Genomic DNA, 23,310 nt, shown 5'->3' with positions numbered 1-23,310 from the left:
ACTCCATCCAATCTGGATTCTTAGACTCCCGACTCTGTATCCTCAGCTCAGGAAGACCCCAGGCTCCTTCTGGGTCCTTCTCCCTACCTCAACGTGGACTCTCCCCAGACAGTCAACTGAACAATTGTAGAGCTGACCTTGCTTGCTTTCCCTCTTTTAGGGATCACTGTCCTGCACTGTTTTCACATTCACTGTCTGTTGTTTTATGTATTTTGCCCATTTCTTTTCTCTTTTATTCTTTGTTGCTGTTGTTTTAGATAGGAAGGTAAATCCATTCCCTCTTACTCCATGGAAGCAAAAATCCTGATGTTATTCATTCATTTAAATTTTTGTTCTGCTAGTGGGTGTGAAGTGGTAGCTCACTGTAGTTTTACTTTGCATTTTTCTAATAACATTTGTATATCTTCTTACTTTGAAGTGTCTGTTTGAGTGTTTAACACACTGTTTTATTATGTTGTCTTTTTACTTTTGATTTGTAGGCGTTCTTTATACAGCCTGGATGCAAGACCTTTGTCACATATGTATACTGTGAACATTTTTTATCTCAGTCTGATGCTTTGCATTTTTATTGTCTCAAAATTGTCTTTAGATGAACAGAAGTTTTTATTTTTTAAAATTAATTTTTATTGGAGTATAGTTGCTTTACAATGTTGTGTTTGTTTCTTCTGTACAGCAAAGTGACATATAAATAAATAAATACATACATATATATATCTATATATATATATACATATATATATATAGATATATATATATATATAATGTCTCCACTCTTTTTTAGGTTTCCTTCCCATTTAGGTCACTGCAGAGCATTGAGTAGGGTTCCCTGTGCTATACAGTAGGTACTCATTATGTATCTATTTTATATATAGTAGTGTATATATGTAATCCCAATCTCCCAGTTTATCCCACTCCCTTCCCCCCTTGCTAACCATAAGTTTGTTTTCTACCTCTGTGACTCCATTTCTGCTTTGCAAATAAGTTCATCTGTACCATTTTTCTAGATTCCACATGTAAGTGATATTACATATTTGTTTTTCTCTTTCTGACTTATTTCACTCTGTATGTCAATCTCTAGATCCATCCGTATTGCTACAAATGGCATTATTTCTTTCCTTTTTTATGGCTGAGTAATATTCCATTGTATACATGTACCACATCTTCTTTATCCATTCCTCTGTTGATGGACATTTAGGTTGTTTCCATGTCCTGGCTATTGTAAAGAGTGCTGCAGTAAACATTGGGATCCATGCATCCTTTTGAATTATGGTTTTCTCCAGGAGTGGAATTGCTGGATCATATGGTAGCTCTATTTTTAGCTTTTTACAGAAACTCCATACTGTTCTCCATAGTGGCTGTACCAATTTACATTCCCATGAACTGTGTAGGAGGGCACCCTTTTCTCCACATCCTCTCCAATATTTGTTGTTTGTAGATTTTTTGAAGATGGCCATTCTGACCAGTGTGAGATGATACCTCATTGTAGTTTTGATTTGCCTTTCTTTAATAATTAGTGATGTTGAGCATCTTTGCATGTTTGATGGCCATCTGTATGTCTTCTTTGGAGAAATGTCTATTTAGGTCTTCTGCCCATTTTTTGATTGGGTTGTTTGTTTTTTTTGATATTGAGCTGCATGGGCTGTTTGTATAATTTGGAGATTAATCCTTTATCAGTTGCTTCGTTTGCAAATATTTTCTCCCATTCTGAGTGTTGTCTTTTTGCCTTGTTTATGGTTTCCTCTGCTGTGCAAATGCTTTTAAGTTTAATTAGGTCCCATTTGTTTATTTTTGTTTTTATTTTCGTTACTCTAGGAGGTGGATTGAAAAAGATCTTGCTGCAATTTATGTCAAAGAGTGTTCTGCTTATGTTTTCTTTAAGAGTTTTACAGTATGTGGCCTTACAAGTAGGTCTTTAATCCATTTTGAGTTTATTTTTGTGTATGGTGTTAGGGAGTGTTCTAATTTCATTCTTTTACATGTAGCTGTCCAGTTTTCCCAGCACTGCTTATCAAAGAGACTGTCTTTTCTCCACTGTATATTCTTGCCTCCTTTGTCATAGATTAGGTGGCCATATGTGCATGGGTTTATCTCTGGGCTTCCTATCCTGTTCCATTGGTCTATATTTCTGTTTTTGTGCCAGTACCATACTGTTTTGATTACTGTCACTTTGTAGTGTCGTCTGAACAAGGGAGCCTAATTCCTCCAGCTCCGTTCTTCTTTCTCAAGATTGCTTTGGCTACTCGGGGTCATTTGTGTTTTCATACAGATTGTAAAATTTTTTGTTCTACTTCTGTGAAAAGTGCCATTGGTAATTTCATAGGGATTGCACTGAATCTGTAGATTGCTTTGGGGAGTATATTGGTTCTTCTAATCCAAGAACATTGTATATCTCTCCATCTGTTTGTGTCATTTTTGATTTCTTTCATCAGTATCTTATGGTTTTCTGAGTACAGGGTTTTTGCCTCCTTAGGTAGGTTTATTCCTAGGTATTTTATTCTTTTTGATGATATGGTAAATGGGACTGTTTCTTTAATTTCTCTTTCTGATCTTTCATTGTTAGTGTATAGAAATGCAAGAGATTTCTGTGCATTAATTTTGTATCCTGCAACTTTACCAAATTCATTGATGAGCTCTAGTAGTTTTCTGGTAGCATCTTTAGGATTTTTTATGTATAGCATCATGTCATCTGAAAACTGTGACAGTTTTACTTCTTCTTTTCCAATTTGGATTCCTTTTATTTCTTTTTATTCTCTGATAGCCATGGCTAGGACTTCCAAAAGTATGTTGAATAAAAGTGACAAGAGTGGATATCCTCATCTTGTTCCTCATCTTAGAGGAAATGCTTTCAGCTTTTCACCATTGAGTATGATGTTCATTGTGGGTTTGTCGTATATGGCCTTTATTACATTGAGGTAGTTTCCCTCTAAGCCGACTTTCTGGAGAGTTTTTATCATAAATTGGTGTTGAAATTTGTCAAAAGCTTTTTCTGCATCTATTGAGATGATCAGATTTTTTTATTCTTCAGTTTGTTAATGTGGTGAATCACATTGATTGATTTGTGTATATTGAAGAATTCTTGCATCCCTGGGATAAATCCCACTTGATCAGGGTGTATGATCCTTTTAATGTGTTGTTGAACTCAGTTTGCTAGTATTTTGTTGAGAATTTTTGCATGTTCATCAGTGATATTGGCCTGTAATTTTCTTTTTTCATGATATCTTTGTCTGGTTTTTGTATCAGGGTGATGGTGGCTTCATAGAATGAGCTTGAGAGTGTTCCTTCCTCTGCAATTTTTTGGAAGAGTTTCAGAAGGATAGGTGTTAACTCTTCTCTAAATGTTTGATAGACTTCTCCTGTGAAGACATCTGGTCCTGGACTTTTGTTTGTTGGGAGTTTTAAAATCACAGTTTCAATTTCAGTACTTTTGATTGGTCTGTTCATTTTTTCTATTTCTTCCTGGTTCAGTATTGGAAGGTTGTACCTTTCTAGGAATTTTTCCATTTCTTCTAGGTTGTCCATTTTATTGGTTTATAGTTGCTTATAGTAGTCTCTTATGATCCTTTGTATTTCTGTGGTGTCCATTGTAACTTCTCCTTTTTCATTTTAATTTTATTGATTTACGTTCTCTCCCTTTTTTTCTTGATGAGTCTGGCTAAATGTTTATCAATTTTTTTTATCTTCTCAAAGAACCAGCTTTTAGTTTCATTGATCTTTGCTAATGTTTTTTTCATCTCTATTTCATTTATTTCTGCTCTGGTTTTTATGATTTTTTTCCTTCTACTAAGTTTGGGTTTTGTTTGTTCTTCTTTCTCTAGTTGTTTTAGGTGTAAGACTAGGTTGTTTATTTGAGATTTTTCTTGTTTCTTGAGGTAAGATTGTATTGCTATAAACTTCCCTTTTAGAATTGCTTTTGCTGCATTCCACAGGTTTTGTTTTTATTTTTTAATTTTTAAAATTATTATTTTGTTTGATTTTTTTGGCTGCTTTGGGTCTTTGTTGCTACATGTGGGCTTTCTCTAGTTGTGGTGAGCAGGGGCTACTCTTCAGTGCAGCGCACGGGCTTCTCATTGTGGTGGCTTCCCTTGCTGTGGAGCATGGGCTCTAGGAGTGCAGGCTTCTGTAGTTGCAGCCTGCAGGCTCAGTAGTTGTGGTGCGCGGGCTGTAGAGCTCGCAGGCTCTAGAGCGCAGGTTCAGTAGTTGTGGTGCACAGGCTTAGTTGCTCCACAGCATGTGGGATCTTCCTGGACCAGGGATCGAACCTGTGTCCCCTGCATTGGCAGGTGATACTTAACCACTGCTCCACCAGGGAAGTCCCTGCCTTCCATAGATTTTGGATCAACGTGTTTTCATTGTCATTTGTCTCTAGATAATTTTTTGATTTCCTCTTTGATTTCTTCAGTGATCCATTGGTTGTTTAGTAGCACAGTGTTTAGCCTCCATGTGTTTGTACTTTCTATAGTTTTTTTCCTGTAATTGATTTCTTTTTTCTTTTTTCTAAAAACTTATTTATTTTATTTATATATTTTTGGCTGCATTGGGTCTTCGTTGCTGTGCATGGGCTTTCTCTAGTTGCGGCAAGAAGGGGCTACTCTTTGTTGTGGTGCGCGGGCTTCTCATTGTGGTGGCTTCTCTTGTTGTGGAGCATGAGCTCTAGGTGCGCAGGCTTCAGTATTTGCGGCCTGAAGGCTCAGTAGTTGTGGCCCACAGGCTCTAGAGTGCAGGCTCAGTAGTTGTGGCACATGGGCTTTGTTTCTCCATGGCATGTGGGATCTTCCTGGACCAGGGCTCAAACCCATGTCCCCTGCATTGGCAGGTGGATTCTTAACCATTGCACCACCAGGGAAGTCCCCCTGTAATTGATTTCTAATCTCATAGCATTGTGATTGCAAAAGATGCTTGATATGATTTCAGTTTTCTTAAATTTACCGAGGCTTGATTTGTGACCAAAGATGTGATCTATCCTTGAGAATGTTCCATGTGCACTTGAGAAGAAAGTGTATTCTGCTTCTTTCGGATGGAATGTCCTATAAATATCAATTAAGTCTATCTGGTCTAATGTGTCATTTAAGGCTTGGGTTTCCTTATTAACTTTCTGTCTGGATGATCTGTCTGTTGTTATAAGTGGGATGTTAAAGTCCCCCACTATTATTGTGTTACTGTCAATTTCCCCTTTGATGGCTGTTAGCATTTGCCTTATATATTGAGGTGTTCCTATGTTGGGTGCATATATATTTACCACTGTTATATCTTCTTCTTGGATTGATCCCTTGATCATTATGTAGTGACCTTCCTTGTCTCTTTGAAGTCTTTATTTTAAAGTCTATTTTATCTGAAGTGAGTATTGTTACTCCAGTTTTCTTTTGATTTCCCTTTGCATGGAATATCTTTTTCCATCCCCTCACTTTCAGTCTGTATGTGTCCCTAGGTCTGAAGTGGGTCTCCTGTAGACAACATATATATGGGTCTTGTTTTTGTATCCATTCAACAGTCCATGTCTTTTGGTTGGAGCATTTAATCCATTTACATTTAAGGTAATTATCAATATGTATGTTCCTATTACCATTTTCTTAATTATTTTGGGTTTGTTTATGTAGGTATTTTTTCTTCACTTCCTCTTTTATTCTCTTCTCTTGTGTTTCCTGCCTAGAGGAGTTCCTTTAGCATTTGTTATAACACTGGTTTAGTGGTGCTGAATTCTTTTAGCTTTTGCTTGTCTGTAAAGCTTTTGATTTCTCCATCAAGTCTGAATGAGATCCTTGCTGGGTAGAGTATTCTTGGTTGTAGGTTTTTCCCTTTCATCACTTGAAATATATCTTGCCACTTCCTTCTGACCTGCAGAGTTTCTGCTGAAAAATCAGCTGATAACTTTATGGGGATTCCCTTGTATGTCATTTGTTGCTTTTCCCTTGCCGTTTTTAATAGTTTTTCTTTGTATTTAATTTTTTACTTCGATTAATATGTATCTCAGTGTGTTTCTCCTTGGGTTTATCCTGTATGGGACTCTCTGTGCTTCCTGGACTTGGCTGATTATTTCCTTTCCCATGTTAGGGAAGTTTTTGACTATAATCTCTTCAAATATTTTCTCAGGCCCTTTCTCTTTCTCTTCTTCTTCTGGGACCCCTATAATTCGATGTTGGTTCATGTAATGTTGTCCCAGAGGTCTCTGAGTCTGTTCCTCATTTCTTTTCATTCTTTTTTCTCTATTCTGCTCTGTGTCAGTTATTTTCACCATTCTATCTGCCAGCTCACTTATCTATCCTTCTGCCTCAGTTATTCTGCTATTGATTCCTTCTAGAGTATTCTTCATTTCAGTTATTGTATTGTTCATCTCTGTTTGTTTGTTCTTTAGTTCTTCTAGGTCTTTTTTAAACACTTCTTGCAACTTCTCAATCTGTGCCTTCATTCTTTTTCCAAAATCGTGGATCATCTTTACCATCATTATTCTGAATTCTTTTTCAGGTGGATGGCCTGTCATTTAGTTGTTCTTGTAGGTTTTTATCTTGCTCCTTCATCTGCAACAGGTTTCTCTGTCTTCTCATTTTGTCTGTCTTATTGTGTTTGTGGTTTCCTTTCTGCAGGCTGCAGGATCATAGCTCCTCTTGCTTCTGGTGGGGGCTCCTCTCTGCCCCCTGGTGGATGAGGTGGATATTGAGAGGGGCCTCCCCTTTGCTCTGTGGCTGTCACTGCCCTATCATGGGCATGGTGTGTTCCCTAGTTGTTGAAGTAGAGGTGCCGAGATCTGTTTCTTAGCTGTGTTTCTGATCTGTGGTGTGAGGTGGGTGGGATCGGAGCACTCCCACTTGGAGAGAAGCCTCTGAGTATTCCTTGTCTGGGGCTGTTCACCTGTGAGTGTGCTCTGTTGTGTCCCCTTTTGCCTGTTATGTGAGCTCACAAAGTACACTGTTGTTGGCACTGCTCTGGGTCCCACCTTAACCATGGGTATGCTGGCAAATGGCCCTGGTGACTCTCAGGTGTTGTTTTCACCAGGCCACTGGTGCAGATCCCCTGAGGTCTGGTCCCAGGACTGCAGTAGTTATGCACCTGGACCCTCTGTGGGAGCTATGGAGGCAGCTCAGACTCTGGCCTGGCTCAACCCTCACATGTACATGCCCACAAAGCCCATTGCTGCTAAAGCCAGATCCGTCTCAGCTGCATGAGCATCTGTTATGTGTTCGGATGTTCCACTGGCACTGAATTTAGCAGCAGAGGTGTAACTCCGTGGTTCACATAGCTGTGAGGAGAGATTTCAGCTCTTCTTCCTTAGCTGCACAGCCCCTGGAGCGCAGGTGTGGTTTCATCCCCACCTCTGCGTGTGTTCCTCCCACCAGTGTCTGCTCCTGAGGCCGCCCCGGAGTGCATGTGCACGCACAGATCAGCAGGGGTGGAAGTGTTGATGGGTGTGGCCACTGGGGCTGGCCGGAGGAGGCTTTGGTGGGGGCCGTGTATGGGTCACTGGGACCAGCGTGGCCCAAGGAGGCTTTGGCAGGGACTATGCTTGGGCCCTTCTGGGCCTGCGCTGCTGGGGGAGGCTTTAGCTTGAGGGGCGGGCGAGCCCACTCAGGTGGGCTCGTCTCCTAGGGCCTGTGGAGGCAGGGGCTGGCAGGTGGGGAAGGGGGGCTGCAATGGTGGCCCCACCCCTTGCACACCATGCAACAATGGTGCCTTGCTTCTATGGTGGCCCAGGCTTCTTCTGCAAACGTTCCCAGTTGTGGAGCTCCTTACTCTTGTCCCTTCAGGCTGTCTCTTCACAGCCAACAGCTGTCCCCTTCCTGGGTCCGCTCTGCAAACCCCCCATGTTCCAGCAGAAGTTGCAGAAATAGTACAGAGGATTCTCACGTACCCTTCACCAAACTTCCTCTAGTGATAATCTGTTATATAAATATAGATCATTATCAAAACCAGGATACTGACATTGGCATAATTCAGTTTCCTAGGCTGCCGACCTTGTCTGGATTCTACCAGGTTTTACAGGCACTCACTTTGTGTGTGTGCGTGCGCATGTGCATGTATGTTTTTATGAAATTTTATCACGTGTGTAGAACCACCATCACAATCATATGGAATTACTCCATCACCACAAACAACTCCTTATGTGTCTCATTTCACCCATAACCCGCGGCAACCACTGATGTCTTCTCCACCTCCATAATGTCATTTGGAGAATATAGTATAAATGGAATCATATGGCATGTGAACCTTTGAGACTGCCTTCTTTCCCTCAGCATATTGCTTTTGAGCTTCATCCAAGTTGTTGAATTTACAATAGTTCATTCCTTTTTTATCACTGAGGAGTATTCCACTGTATGGAGACACCATGGTTTGTTTGCCTGTTCTTCTGTCCCAAGGGACATTTGGGTCCTTTGCAGTGTTTCGTTTATCTAGGGTAAATTGTACACGTTTTTGTGTGAACAAAGATTTATTTCTCTTGGTAGTAAATACCTAGGAACAGGGATAAGTGTATATTTGACTTTATAAGAAATCGCCAAACTGTTTTCCAGAGTGGCTGCACTATTTTGCATTCCACCAACAACATGAGTTCCAGTTGTTCCACATTCTTGCTAGCATTTTGCATTTTATTGTCATTGTTCTTTATTTTAGCCATTTTAATAGGTGTGTAATGACAGTTCATTGTGGTTTTCATGTACATTTCCCAATGGCTAATACTAGTGAGTATCTTTTCATGGACCAATTTGGCTTCTATACATCCTCTCTGGTGATGTGTCAGTTCAAATCTCTTACCAATTAACAAATGTTTTTATTTAAAAGTAATCATAGATTCACAAATACAGTACATAAAGTGTGCCCTTTTTTTCTGTTTCTCTCCATGGTTATTTTTACATAATTACAGTACAATATCAAAGGCAGGGAATTGGCATTGATATGATGTTTGTGTGTAGTTTTCCATTTCATCTACCTGTGTAGATTCCTGGAACTACTGCTGCAATCAAGATACAGAGCTCTTCCATTACCCCACAACTCTCTCTTGTGCAGCCTATTTATAGTCCCATCTACCCCTCCCCCCAAACTCCTACCCTCATACCACTAATCTGTTCTCTAGCTCTATAACTTTGTCATTTCAAGAATGTTACATACATGGAATCATACAGCATGTGACCTTTGAAATTGGCTTTTTCACTGTCCTTGAGATCCATTTAAGTTGTTGTGTGGACCAATAGTTTTTTTAAGTATTACAATAAATGGTTGTACTACAGTTTGTTTAACCATTCATCTACTGAGGGATATTTTGGTTGTTTGGGATTTTGGGCTATTACAAATAAAGTAGGCCATTTCCATTTAGTGTAATTATTGATATGTTGTGGCTATGTCTGCCATTTTATTTTTTGTTTTCTGTTTGTTTCCTCTGTTTCTCTGTTTTCTTTTTCATACATTCCTGTTGGTTACCTGAAAAATTTTTTAGAGTTCCATTTTGGTTTTTCTACTGTGCTTTTGAGTATATCTCTTTGTCTAGCTTTTTAAATGGTTCGTTTAGGTATTATATTTTATACGACATCATAGTCTGCTGATGTAGACTGTGATATGATGTTTTTATCAATTCAAGTACAGTTTAGAAACTTACTTCCCTTTACATCCTTCATTTATAATACAATTATCTTAAACATTTCCTCTCTAAACTTTTAGAACCACACCAAAAAATGTTATAATTTTCGTTTAAACTATCAACACAATTTAGAAAACTCAAGAAGGGGAGAAAATCCTATTATAGGATCCATATTTTCACTCTTTCTTCTTTCTTAATGTTCCATGAGTCATTCTTTCACCATTTCCTTTCTGTTGCATGATTTAACCACCCTTTTAGGGTAGGTCTACTGGGGACAAATTCTCATTTCTTTTCTCTGAGAATGTTTTTATTTCCCCTTAATTATTGAAGGATTTTTTTTTTTTTTTTTTTTTACTAGATATGGAATTCTGCGTTGACAATTCTTTTCTCTCAGCACTTGAAAAATGTTGTGCCGCTCCCTCCTGGCATCCATGGTTTCTGATGAGAAATACATTATAATTAGAATGGTTTTCCCCTTATCAGTAAGAATTCACTTTTCTCCTGCTGCTTTCAAGACTTTTTCCTTGTCTTTATGTTTTCAGAAGTTTTACTATGATGTGTCCTGGAGTGCCTTCTTTGGGTTCATCGTGCTTGGGATTTGCTCAGCTTCTCAAATCTGTAGGTTTATGTCGTTTACCAACTTTGGGAAATTTTTCTCAGCTTTGCCCTCTTTCTCCTCTCTTTCCAGGAACCCAATGACACAAATAGATCTTTTGTTATAGTCCCACAGTTTCCTTGGTTCTGCTCATTTTTTTTCACAGTCTGTTTTCTTTCTGTTATTCAGATTGGGTGGTTTCTAATATTCTATCTTCAAGTTCACTGATTCTTTTCACTTAGAATTGTGGTTGAGCCCATCCATTGAGTTTTTTAAATTACATTTTTAGTTCTAAAATTTCCATTTGGTTATTCTTTTTCTTAATTAATTAATTAATTAATTTTGGCTGTGTTGGTTCTTCATTGCCGCATGCGGGCTTTCTCTAGTTGTGGCGAGCGGGGGCTACACTTCATTGAGGTGTGCAGGCTTCTCATTGCGGTGGCTTCTCTTGTTATGGAGCACGAGCTCTAGGCATGCAGGCTTCAGTTGTTGTGGCATGAGGGCTCAGTAATTGTGGCTTGCAGGCTCTAGAGTGTAGGCTCAGCTCAGTAGTTGTGGCGCACGGGCTTAGTTGCTCCGTGGGAGCTTCCCGGACCAGGGATCAAACCCGTGTCCCCTGCATTGACAGGCGGTTTCTTAACCACTGCACCATCAGGGAAGTCCCTGGTTATTTTTTACATCTTCTGCTTCTTTGCTGAGAATTTCTATATTGTCATTTATTTCAAGTGCATTTGTAATTGCTTGTTGAAGCATTTTTCTGATGGCTTCTTTAAATTCCTTGTCAGATAAATTCAACACCTCTGTCATCTTGGTGTCAGTATCTGTTGATTGTCTCTGTCATTCAGGTTGAGGTTTTACTGGGTGTTGGTACCATGAATGTAGGGTATTACATTTAAGTCTGTTTTAGCAGGCCTCCTCTGATACTGATCAGTGGAGAAGGAGAGGCACTGCTTTATTACTGCCAGTGTATGGCTCCTCACCAGGCTTCCACCAACACCATAAGGATGAGGTAGGAGCCTGTAACCCCTGGAAGGTGGTGTTCACCTGGCTTCCCATCGAGGGCCTTCTCTCACACCACCCTGGTGAGTGGGAGAGAGAGTGTCACTATGTCTGGGTGAGGAGGAGGTCAAGGGTCCCACTTTGATGGCAGGGGTGTGGTGGGCATGTTTTCTCCCATGGTGTCTGGCTGGGATTGGGCAATTACCATCTAAAATGTCTTATCTTGTTAAGGTGTCTTTTCTTGGTCCTCTTGCTAGAGATAAGCAGATTTTCTTAGGGCTTTTTTGGTATGCACCCTTTGTTGTGTCTGGGTTTCTGGCTTCTCCAGCACCCAGGCCGGGATCTGGGAGGCAAAAAGAAAACCATGAGGGCTTCCCTGGTGGCGCAGTGGTTGGGAATCTGCCTGCCAATGCGGGGGACACGGGTTCGAGCCCTGGTTTGGGAGGATCCCACGTGCTGTGGAGCAGCTGGGCCCGTGAGCCACAGCTGCTGAGCCTGCGCGTCTGGAGCCCGTGCTCCGCAACGAGAGGCCGCGATGGTGAGAGGCCCGCGCACCGCGATGAAGAGTGGCCCCCACTTGCCGCAACTAGAGAAAGCCCTCACACAGAAACGAAGACCCAACGCAGCCATAAATAAATAAATAAATAAATTAATTAAAAAAAAAAAAAAAGTTCTGGCTTTGCCACTTAATAGTCATATGACCTTAAGCAAGCCATTCAACTTTAAAAAAAAAAAGAAAGAAAACCATGAGACCTACTTCTGCATCTTTTCTCAGATCCCAAGGCCACAGGTGGGCTGTCTTCTCTCCACCTCTCAAGTCTTCTTGTCTCACTTGATTCTTTTGGAACTAATTTCCTGTTCATGATTCATGTTATCTCCTTAGGTAATGGCATCATGCTACTTTTGCTTCAGATGGTGAATGGTGTCCAGTGACCTTTATCCTGAGATGGCTGGCATTTTCAGCTCTTTGTCCTCTGGTGGTTCCAGCTTTCTGCTGAATAGTGTGAGTTGAGAAGAGCCAGAGGCAGACGTGGTCTGGGTCAATTCATGATTTTAAGAAGATGGCATAGGATGAGCTCCAGAACAAAGGGTCCAGACCCCCAAAAGCCACTGTGAACCATTTGCACTTGCTATCATTCCATGCTCTGGTGGCATGGAAGGCACCTGACACTCAGGGAAACACAGGACTGGAAGAAGCTGCCTCTACCTGCCTAGAGATGTAATCTGGTTTTAATCCTCCCCCTCCACCCCCCGCAGGGCTTTTGCATGACCCTGGGATTAGTTTATCTATGGACAGAAGAACCAAGGAATGGGAACCATGACTGATCTCTGTGTCCAAGGGACAGATTTAGGTGGTGGGAGAAAACAAGATCAGAACATTCAAAGTGCTCCTTCTACCTGCTGATAAAGACTGGTAGGTAAAGACCACCAGGGACACCCTTGTAATGAAGCCACATTGAGTGCATTGACTTGCCAGGGAGGCCTCATGCCAAGGGGAGTCTCGAAGTGTCCTAGGGAGGAGGAGGGGCCTTTTAAAGGGTCTGGTGTTGTGCTGAGTGATTCTGAGAGGGTCTGGGAGATCAGAGTCAGCTCTGGGCTGTGTGCTGTCAGCAACTGGGGCTCCCAGTGGTATTTGTGGGGGTGGGGCAGGATAGGGGCTGGAGGGAAGGAGAGGTTAGTGAGTAATGGTCACTTGGGAATGGATGGCACTGTCTGGGGAGAAATGTTGCTCAAATGGCCTTCACCTGCTGGAACCCATAAGTTGAGATTGATGTAGAAAGTCATGTCGGAAGAAACCCCTTGATCTAAGCTTTGTAACAGTTGAGTTAGTTAGTTTTCTTTTGCCACATAACAAATTAGCACGGGGTCAGCACTTAAGACTCATGTATCATCTCAGTCTGTAGATCGAATCTGGATGCAGTGTGGCCTCTGAGCAGGGTCTCACCAAGCTGAAACCAAGGGGTGGGCAGGCTGTGTTCTCACTTGGGGGTTGGACCAGGAAAAGAGCTACCCCAACATCTGTGGGTCATTGGCAGAACCTGTGTTCTTGTGGTTCTAGGGCTGAGGTCCCTGTTGTCTCACTGCTGTTGGCTGGGGACTGCTTTCAGCAGCTAAGGATCATTCTCATCTTCTGGGCCTCCCTGGGCCCCCTCACACCTCCAAGCTCTGTGACCTCAGAGAGGACCAGTCCCATCTACAGGGTCACCTGATTAGGTCAGGCCTACCTAGATAATCAGCCTTTTCAAAGCCAACTGGTCAGAAACATGACCCCATCACAATCATGGATTCATTCCCACTCAAGGGTTGGGGCTTATGCAAGGTGTGAACACCTGTGGGTGGGAATCTTGGGGGGCACCCTAGAACCCTGCCTGCCACACCAGGTTGGGAAACCAACACTGCTTGTCCATGTCAGAGTGATCCATGGGGCTCCTATCTCTCAAGAAAGAATGGGCGGGCTTCCCTGGTGGCGCAGTGGTTGAGAATCTGCTTGCCAATGCAGGGGACACGGGTTCGAGCCCTGGTCTGGGAAGATCCCACATGCCGCGGAGCAACTGGGCCCGTGAGCCACAACTACTGAGCCTGCGTGTCTGGAGCCTGTGCTCCGCAACAAAAGAGGCCGCGACAGTGAGAGGCCCATGCACCGCGATGAAGAGTGGCCCCCGCTCGCCGCAACAGGAGAAACCCCTTGCACAGCAATGAAGACCCAACGCAGCCAAAAATAAATAAATAAAATTAAAAAAAAAAAAAGAAAGAAAGAATGGACTGTGTGACTCTCACCAGCGTGGTTTCAGATAGCAAAATCCTCATTGTCTATGAGTTTGGGGACAAGGCTTCTCAAAGCAAGTCCTTATGCTGATGGACATGCAGTGTCCACAGGCTCACAATGGCCTTTCCCTGCCACCTTGGACTTGCTTCCACCAAGTGCCAGTCCAGAGCTGTTTGCAGGTGTCCAAGGTGCTGGTGAGGGTTCTGTAGCTGCTATGCAGTTTGTTGTTGATTGCTTTGTTGCAGATGTCCTAGGTCCCTGGAATACAGGGCTGAATTTGTAAGATGGGGGATGCAGCTTGTTCTAACTTGCCAGTATGACAGGAATCTCAAATCTGTTCCCTTAAATGCCTTTGATACGCTGATGATCATCTTCCCTCAATTCTAACCTTGATGTCGATAATCAACTTGACACCTCACACTTACTGTGTCCCTGAACCTGCTGGTCCCTTAGTCCTCCCATCTGAGCTGACAGCAGCCCACCATTGGAGCTGTCTGGCTCTTCTTGTCCTCGCACACCCACAGGAGTGTTGAGAGGCCTGTCAGCTCTCCCTGCAGGGATAGCCAGAGCCTGCCCCACCACTATCAGCTCTCTGATCTAAGCACGTGCTTCTCTCACATGGTTCCTTCTTCTGTTTGCCCCATAGTCTGATCTTAGCGCAGCAGCCCGAGGGACCCTGCCTTGGGCTCCAGACTTGTGTGACCACTTGCTCAGTGCAAGACCCTGCATGATCTTCTTTCCTGGTGTCTGTTACACTCACCGTCACCCCCATCCCCGGCCCTCACTCACTGACCTCCAGGCATCTCAGCTTGCTTTGGTCAGACAGGAAAACCACAGTGGGGAGCTCAGCTGTCCAGGATGGGCCTCACTTTGGCCTGGTCGAGGAAGACCCTGAAGTTAACAGAAGACCCATCGCAAGTCACCTGGGCCCTGGGCCCCCAGAAGCCCGGTTATGTCAAAGGTGACTCAGATAGCAGCAGTCTCCACCTGTTGCTGATCCTGGTAAAAAATCATGACATAGAGAAGATAGATGCCAATTCCTCACCTCTAACCTTTCTTACCCTGCCAGGCCATGCTATGTAACAGAGAATCGCAGAATTTCAGTTCAAACACCAGCCCTCATACCTTACAGGTGGACAAACTGAGGCCTGGGAAGGTTAAGACTTGCCTGCAGATGTAGCAGAGTGGTATGCCCTGGACAGGACCCTCCATCCCCCCTGTCCCCCTCCTCCATTCTCATCCCACGTGGTCCCTGCTCTCATCTCCACTTCCTCCCTTGGATTAGGGACACCCTGATGGCCTCATTTTACTTTCATCACCTCTTTAAATGTCTTGCCTCCAAATACAGCCACTCTGAGGTCCCGAGGGTTGGTGCACCCACATTTGAATGGGGAGTGGGGAGGGACACAATTTAGCCCATAACAGCCTCCCTGGACTCCAGCTGTCTTCTCAGTCGGGGGTCTGCTGGACCCCAACCTATACTACACTCTGCAAACCCAGGCTTACCCATCTGTTTTCTTTCCTTCAAAAATTTGTTGTAATCCCTCATTGGCTTCTCTGGATAACTTTGTTCCATGGGCCTCATGTCTTTTTATTCATTTATTATCATTTTAGTGAGGTCTTAGGAGGAAGAAGAAATCAATATGTGGGATCAACAGCCCTCTTCTGTTTCTTTTTTTAATTTTTTAATTTTTTTAACAAAGATTGCTTTTTTAAAAATTTTTATATATTTATTTATCTATGGCTGTGTTGGGTCTTCGTTTCTGTGCGAGGGCTTTCTCTAGTTGTGGCAAGCGGGGGCCACTCTTCATCACGGTGCGCGGGCCTCTCACTATCGTGGCCTCTCTTGTTGCGGAGCACAGGCTCCAGACGCGCAGGCTCAGTAATTGTGGCTCACGGGCCCAGTTGCTCCGCGGCATGTGGGATCTTCCCAGACCAGGGCTCGAACCCGTGTCCCCTGCATTGGCAGGCAGATTCTCAACCACTGCGCCACCAGGGAAGCCCCTCTTTTTTTAAATTAATTAATTTTTATTGGAGTATAGTTGCTTTACAATGTTGTGCTAGTTTCTACTGTACAGCAAAGTGAATCAGCTATACATATTCACATATCCCCTCTTTTTTGGATTTCCTTCCCATTTAGGTCACCACAGAGCACTGTGTAGAGTTCTCTGAGCTATACAGTAGGTTCTCATTAGTTACCTATTTATTTATTTATTTTGATAAATTTATTTATTTTTAAAATTTATTTTTGGCTGCACTGGGTCTTCGTTACTGCGCATGGGCTTTCTGTAGTTGTGGCGAGCGGGGGCTACTTTTCATTGCGGTGCGCGGGCTTCTCATTGCAGTGGCTTCTCTTGTTGCAGAGCATGGGCTCTAGGTGCGCGGGCTTCAGTAGTTGTGGCACGCGGGCTTAGTTGCTCCACGGCATGTGAGATCTTCCTGGACCAGGGCTCGAACCCGTGTTCCCTGCATTGGCAGGCGGATTCTTAACCACTGCACCACCAGGGAAGTCCCAGTTACCTATTTTATACATAGTATCAATGGTGTATATATATCAATCCCAATCTCTCAATTCATCTCACCCCCCCTTTACCCCCTTGGTGTCCATACGTTTGTTCTCTATGTCTGTGTCTCTATTTCTGTTTTGCAAATAAGATCATCTATACCATTTTTCTAGATTCCACATATACGCATTAATATATGCTATTTGTTTTTCTCTTTCTGACTTACTTCACTCTGTGTGACAGTCTCTAGGTCCATCCACCTCACTACAAATAGTGCAATTTTGTTTCTTTTTATGGCTGAGTAATATTCCATTGTATATATGTGCCACATCTTCTTTATCCATTCCTCTGTCAATGGACAGTTAGGTTGCTTCCATGCCCTGGCTATTGTAAATAGTGCTGCAATAAACATTGGGGTGTATGTGTCTTTTTGAACTATGGTTGTCTCTGGGTATATGCCCACTAGTGGGTCATATGGTAGTTCTATTTTTAGTTTTTTAAGGAACCTCCATACTGTTTTCCATAGTGGCTGTATCAATTTACATTCCCACCAACAGTGCAAGAGTGTCCCCTTTTCTCCACACCCTCTCCAGAATTTATTGTTTGTAGATTTTTAAATGATGGTCATTCTGACCAGTGTGAGGTGATACCTCATTGTAGTATTGATTTGCATTTCTCTAATAATTAGTGATGTTGAACATCTTTTCATGTGTTTGTTGGCCATCTGTATGTCTTCTTTGGAGAAATGTCTATTTAGGTCTTCTGCCCATTTTTTGATTGGGTTGTTTGTTTTTTTGATATTGAGCTGCATGAGCTGCTTGTAAATTTAAGAGATTAATCCTTTGTCAGTTGCTTCATTTGCAAATATTTTCTCCCATTCTGAGGGTTGTCTTTTCATCTTGTTTATGTTTTCCTTTGCTGTGCACAAGCTTATAAGTTTCATTAGGTCCCATTTGTTTATTTTTGTTTTTATTTCCATTTCTCTAGGAGGTGGGTCAAAAAGGATCTTGCTGTGATTTATATCATAGAGTGATCTGCCTAAGTTTTCCTCTAAGAGTTTTATAGTGTCTGGCCTTACATTCAGGTCTTTGATCCATTTTGAGTTTATTCTTGTGTATGGTGTCATTCTTTTACATGTTGCTGTCCAGTTTTCCCAGCACCACTCATTGAAGAGGCTGTCTTTTCTCCATTGTATATTCTTGCCTTCTTTGTCATAGATTAGGTGACCATATGTGCGTGGGTTTATCTTCCTATCCTGTTCCATTGGTCTATATTTCTGTTTTTGTGCCAGTACCATACTGTCTTGATTACTGTAGCTTTGTAGTATAGTCTGAAGTCCGGGAGCCTGATTCCTCCAGCTCCGTTCTTCTTTCTCAAGATTGCTTTGGCTAGTCAGGGTCTTTTGTGTTTCCATACAAATTGTAAAATTTTCTGTTCTAGTTCTGTGAAAAATTCCATTGGTAATTTGATAGGGATTGCATTGAATCTGTAGATTGCTTTGAGTAGTATAGTCATTTTGACAATATTGATTCTTTCAGTCAAAAAACATGGTATATCTCTCCATCTGTTTGTGTCATCTTTGATTTCTTTCATCAGCATCTTATAGTTTTCTGTGTACAGGTCTATTGCCTCCTTAGGTAGGTTTATTCCTAGGTATTTTATTATTTTTGTTGCAATGGTAAATGGGAGTGTTTCCTTAGTTTATTTTTCTGACCTTTCATTGTTAGTGTATAGGAATGAAAGGGATTTCTGTGTATTAATTTTGTATCCTGCAACTTTACTAAATTCATTGATTAGCTCTAGTAGTTTTCTGGTGGCATCTTTAGGATTTTCTATGTATAGTATCATGTCATCTGCAAACAGTGACAGTTTTACTTCTGCTTTTCCAATTTGGATTCCTTTTATTTCTTTTTCTTCTCTGATTACCTTGGTTAGGACTTTCAAGACTATGTTCAATAATAGTGTCGAGAGTGGACACCCTTGTCTTGTTCCTAATCTTAGAGGAAATGCTTTCCGCTTTTCACCATTGAGAATAATGCTTTCTGTGGCTTTGTCATACATGGCCTTTATTATGTTGAGGTAGGGTCCCCCTATGCCAACTTTCTGGAGAGTTTTTATCATAAATGTATGTTGAATTTTGTCAAAAGCTTTTTCTGCATCTATTGAGATGATCGTATGGTTTTTCTCCTTCAATTTGTTAATATGGTGTATCACATTGATTGATTTGCATATACTGAAGAATCCTTGCATCCCTGGGATAAATCCCACTTGATCATGGTTTATCATGCTTTTAATGTGCTTTTGGATTCGGTTTGCTAGTATTTTGTTGAGGATTTTTGCATCTATATTCATCAGTGATATTGGCCTATAATTTTCTTTTTTTTGTGATATTTTGGTTTTGGCATCAGTATAATGGTGGCCTCGTAGAATGAGTTGGAAGTTTTCCTCCCTCTGCAGTTTTTTGGAAGAGTTTGAGATGGATAGGTGTTAACTCTTCTGTAAATGTTTGATAGAATTTGTCTATGAAGCCATCTGGTCCTGGACTTTTGTTTGTTGGAAGATTTTAAATCACAGTTTCAGTTTCATTACTTGTGATTGGTCTGTTCATATTTTCTGTTCCCTCCCGGTTCAGTCTTGGAAGGTTGTACTTTTCTAAGAATTTGTCCATTTCTTCCAGGTTATCAATTTTATTGGCATATAGTTGCTTGTAGTAGTCTCTTATGATCCTTTGTATTTCTGTGGTGTCTGTTTTAACTTCTCTATCATTTCTAATTTTATTGATTTGAGTCATCACCCTTTTTTTCTTGATGAGTCTGGCTAAAGGTTTATCAATTTTGGTTATCTTCTCAAAGAATCAGCTCTTAGTTTTATTGATCCTTGCTACTGTTTTCTTCATCTCTATTTCATTTATTTCTGCTCTGATTTTTATGATTTCTTTCCTTCTGCTAACTTTGGGGGTTTTTTGGTTCTTCTTTCTCTAGTTGTTTTATATGTAAGGTTAGGATGTTTATTTGAGATTTTTCTTGTTTCTTGTGGTAGGATTGTATTGCTATAAACTTCCCTCTTAGAACTTATTTTGCTGCATCCCATAGGTTTTGGTTCATCGTGTTTCTGTTGCCAATTGTTTCTAGGTATTTATTGATTTCCCCTTTGATTTCTTCAGTGATCTCTTGGTTATTTAGTAGCATATTGTTTAGCCTACATGTGTTTATGCTTTTCACAGTTTTTTTTTCCTGTAATTGATTTCTAATCTCATAGCATTGTGGTTGGAAAAGATGCTTGATACAATTTCAATTTTTTAAAATTTCCTGAGGCTGGATTTGTGACCAAAGATGTGATCTATCCTGGAGAATGTTCTGTGTGCACTTGAGAAGAAAGTGTATTCTGCTGCTTTCAGATGGAATGTCCCATAAATATCAGTTAAGTCTATCTGTTCTAATGTGTCATTTAAGGCTTGGGTTTCCTTATTTATTTTCTGTCTGGATGATCTGTCTGTTGGTATAAGTGGGATGTTAAAGTCCCCCACTGTTATTGTGTTACTCTTGATTTTCCCTTTGATGGCTGTTAGCATTTGCCTTATGTCTTGAGGTGCTCCTATGTTTGGTGCATATATATTTACAACTGTTATATCTTCTTCTTGGTTTGATCCATTGATCATTATGTAGTGACCTTCCTTGTCTCTTTGAAGTCTTTATTTTAAAGTCTATTTTGTCTGAAATGAGTATTGTTACTCCAGTTTTCTTTTGATTTCCATTATCATGGAATATCTTTTTCCATCCCCTCACTTTCAGTCTGTATTTGTCCCTAGGTCTGAAGTGGGTGTCTTGTAGACAGCATATATATGGGTCTTGTATTTGTATCCATTCAGCAAGTCTGTGTCTTTTGGTTAGAGCACTTAATCCATTTACATTCAAGGTAATTATCAATATGTATATTCCTATTACCATCTTCTTAATTATTTTGGGTTTGTTTATGTAGGTCTTTTTTCTTCTCTTGTGTTTCCTGCCTAGAGAAGTTCCTTTAGCATTTGTTGTAAAGCTGGTTTAGTGGTGCTGAATTTGCTTAGCTTTTGCTTGTCTCTCAAGCTTTTGATTTCTCCATTGAATCTCAATGAGGGCCTTGCTGGGTAGAGTAATCTTTGCTGTAGGTTTTTCCCTTTCATCATTTTAAATATATCCTGTCACTCCCTTCTGGCCTGCAGAATTTCTGCTGAAAAATCAGCTGATAACCTCATGGGGATTCCCTTGTGTGTTACTTGTTGCTTTTCCCTTGCTGCTTTCAATATTTCAATATTTTTTATTTGTATTTAATTTGTTAGTTTGATTAATACATGTCTTGGTGTGTTTCTCCTTGGGTTTATCCTGTATGGGACTCTCTGTGCTTCCTGGACTTGGGTGGCTGTTTTCTTTCCCACGTTAGGGAACTTTTCAACTATAATCTCTTCAAATATTTTCTCAGACCTTTTCTTTTTCTCTTCTCTTTCTGGGACCCCTATAATTCGAATGTTGGTGCAGTTAACTTTGTCCCAGAGGTCTCTGAGACTGCCCTCATTTCTTTTCATTCTTTTTTCTTTATTCTGCTCTGTGGCAGTTATTTCCACCATTCTATCTTCCAGCTCACTTATCCTTTCTTTTGCCTGAGTTATTCTGGTATTTATTCCTTCTAGTGCATTTTTCATTTCAGTTATTTTGTTGTTCATCACTGTTTGTTTGTTCTTTATTTCTTCTAGGTCCTTGTTAAACATTTCTTGTATTTTCTCGATCCATGCCTCCAATCTATTTCCAAGATTTTGGATCATCTTTACTATCATTACTCTGAATTCTTTTTCAGGTGGATTGCCTATTTCCTCTTCATTTATTTGGTCTTGTAGGTTTTTATCTTGCTCCTTCACCTGCAACATATTTCTCTGTCTTCTCATTTTGTCCAACTTAGTGTGTTTGAGGTCTCCTTTCCACAGGCTGCAGGGTCACTGTTCTTCTTGCTTCTAGTGTCTGCCCCCGGTGGGTGAGCTTGGTCCAGTGGCTTGTGTAGGCTTCCTGGTGGGAGGGACCGGTACCTGTGCTCTTGTGGGTGGAGCTGGATCTTGTCCTTCTGATGGGCAAGGCCACGTCAGGTGATATGTTTTGGGGTGTCTGTGAGCTTAGTATGGCTTTAGGCAGCCTGTCTGCTGATGGGTGGGTTTGTGTTCCTGTCTTGCTTGTTGTTTGGTGTGAGGCGTCCAGCACTGGAGCCTGAAGGCAGTTGGGTGGGGCCAGATCTTGGAGTCAAGATGGAGACTTCCTTGGGAGCTCTTGCTGATTAATATTTCCCAGGGCTGGGAATTCTCTGGTGATCCAGCATCCTGGACTCTGCACTCCCATCCCAGAGCCTCAGGACCAACCACCCGCTGGGGAACCAAGACCCTGCAAGCCACACGGTGTGGCAAAAAAAAAAAAAAAAAAGGGAAGGGGAAGAAAACAAACAGACTAACGAAACCCAAGACTAATAGCAAAGACAAAGACAAAAAACAGTAACAACAGTTAAAAAAAAAAGAAAAGAAACCAAATGGACAGACAAATAAAACCCAAGACAAATGGTAACAGCAAAACCAAACAAACAAAAACAAAAACTAACAAGGAAACACACACATACAAAAGAAACAAAAACAAAAACAAAGAAAACAAAGAACCAGAGCACAACCAGACAAAGAAAAGAATGCCAAAATAAAATCAAACAATTAAAAACAAAACTAACAAAAAACAAAAAACTAGAAACAAAATAAAAGCAGAATGCAAACTAAAAAAAAAAGCAAAGATAAAACAGATGCACAAAAACGATAAAAAAATATTAAAAACAAAACTTAACAAAACAAGGAAAAAACACAAAACAATGAAAAAGTAAAGTAAAAATAGAAAAATTTAAAAATAACAATAAAAAATTAAAACCATTAAAATTTTTTATATTAAAAAATAAAAATAAAATAATAATAAGAACAGAACAAAAGATTAAAAATATTAGTAATAATAATATTTTCCTGGGGTCTCAGCTGTCAGTGTCCTTTCCCCCACCATGAGTCACAGCCAACCTCCGCCTTCCCAGGAGGCCCTCTAATACCTCTAGGTAGGTCTCTGGACCCACTGTGGGCACTGTGGGGGCAGCTCAGACTCTGACCTGGCCCAACTCTCGCAAGTACTTACCCCCATAGACCGGTCTCCGTTGTGGGAACACTGGTTGTCCATTCAGATATTCCATAAATGCAGGGTTTACCAAGCTGATCGTGGGAATTTAATCCATGGCTTGCGCAGCTGCACAGAAAGATTTTCGTTCCTCTTCCTTAGCTGCCCCGCCCCTGCAGCTCAGCTGTGGTTTTAGCCCCACCTCTGTGTGTGGGTCTGCCCTGGTGAGGACAGGACACAGAGGTGGCATGACTGCTGGGGTCACGGGAGCCCCAGGGGCAACAGGTGCGTTGGTGGGTGGGGGGTTGACGGCTGCGAGAGATCCATCCGGACGGTGAGGAGGTCTGCGGGGAAACTGGTAGCTATGGGTGCAAGAGATCCAGCCCTGGTGGGAACCTTTCCTAGCACCGGCAGCTGTTGTGAGAGGATCAGCCCTGGCGGGAGCCTTACCTAATGCCTGGCAGCAGGCACGAGAAGGCCAGCCCTGGTAGGGGCTTTTCCTGGCGTCTGGCAGCAGGCGTGTGTGTGCCAGCCTTTGCAGGGACATTTCCTAGTGCCCAGGAGCAGGTGCGAGAAGGCCAGCCCTAGTAGGGGTTTTTCCTAGTGCCTGGCAGCAGGCACGTGTGTGCCAGCCTTGGTGGAGGCCTTTCCTAGTGCCGAGCAGCAGGCATGAGAAGGCCAGCCCTGGAAGGGGCTTTTCCTAGCACCTGGAGGCAGGCACATGTGTGCCA

At 41.7% G+C, this 23,310-nt stretch overlaps 1 long non-coding RNA gene across 1 annotated transcript; it reads left to right on the top strand.

Moving 5' to 3' along the window:
* Positions 1–718: 718 nt before the first annotated feature.
* On the top strand, positions 719–21,969 carry LOC309624666. The gene is made up of 2 exons (XR_014242079.1): positions 719–6,159; positions 20,956–21,969. It is a non-coding gene; the product is annotated as an uncharacterized lncRNA (long non-coding RNA).
* The last annotated feature ends 1,341 nt before the right edge of the window (positions 21,970–23,310 follow it).

Source organism: Balaenoptera borealis (assembly GCF_965194805.1).
Source record: "Balaenoptera borealis genome assembly, chromosome: 2".
In the NCBI taxonomy this organism is placed as follows: domain Eukaryota; kingdom Metazoa; phylum Chordata; class Mammalia; order Artiodactyla; family Balaenopteridae; genus Balaenoptera; species Balaenoptera borealis.
This window is presented reverse-complemented; position numbering and strand designations above follow the sequence as displayed.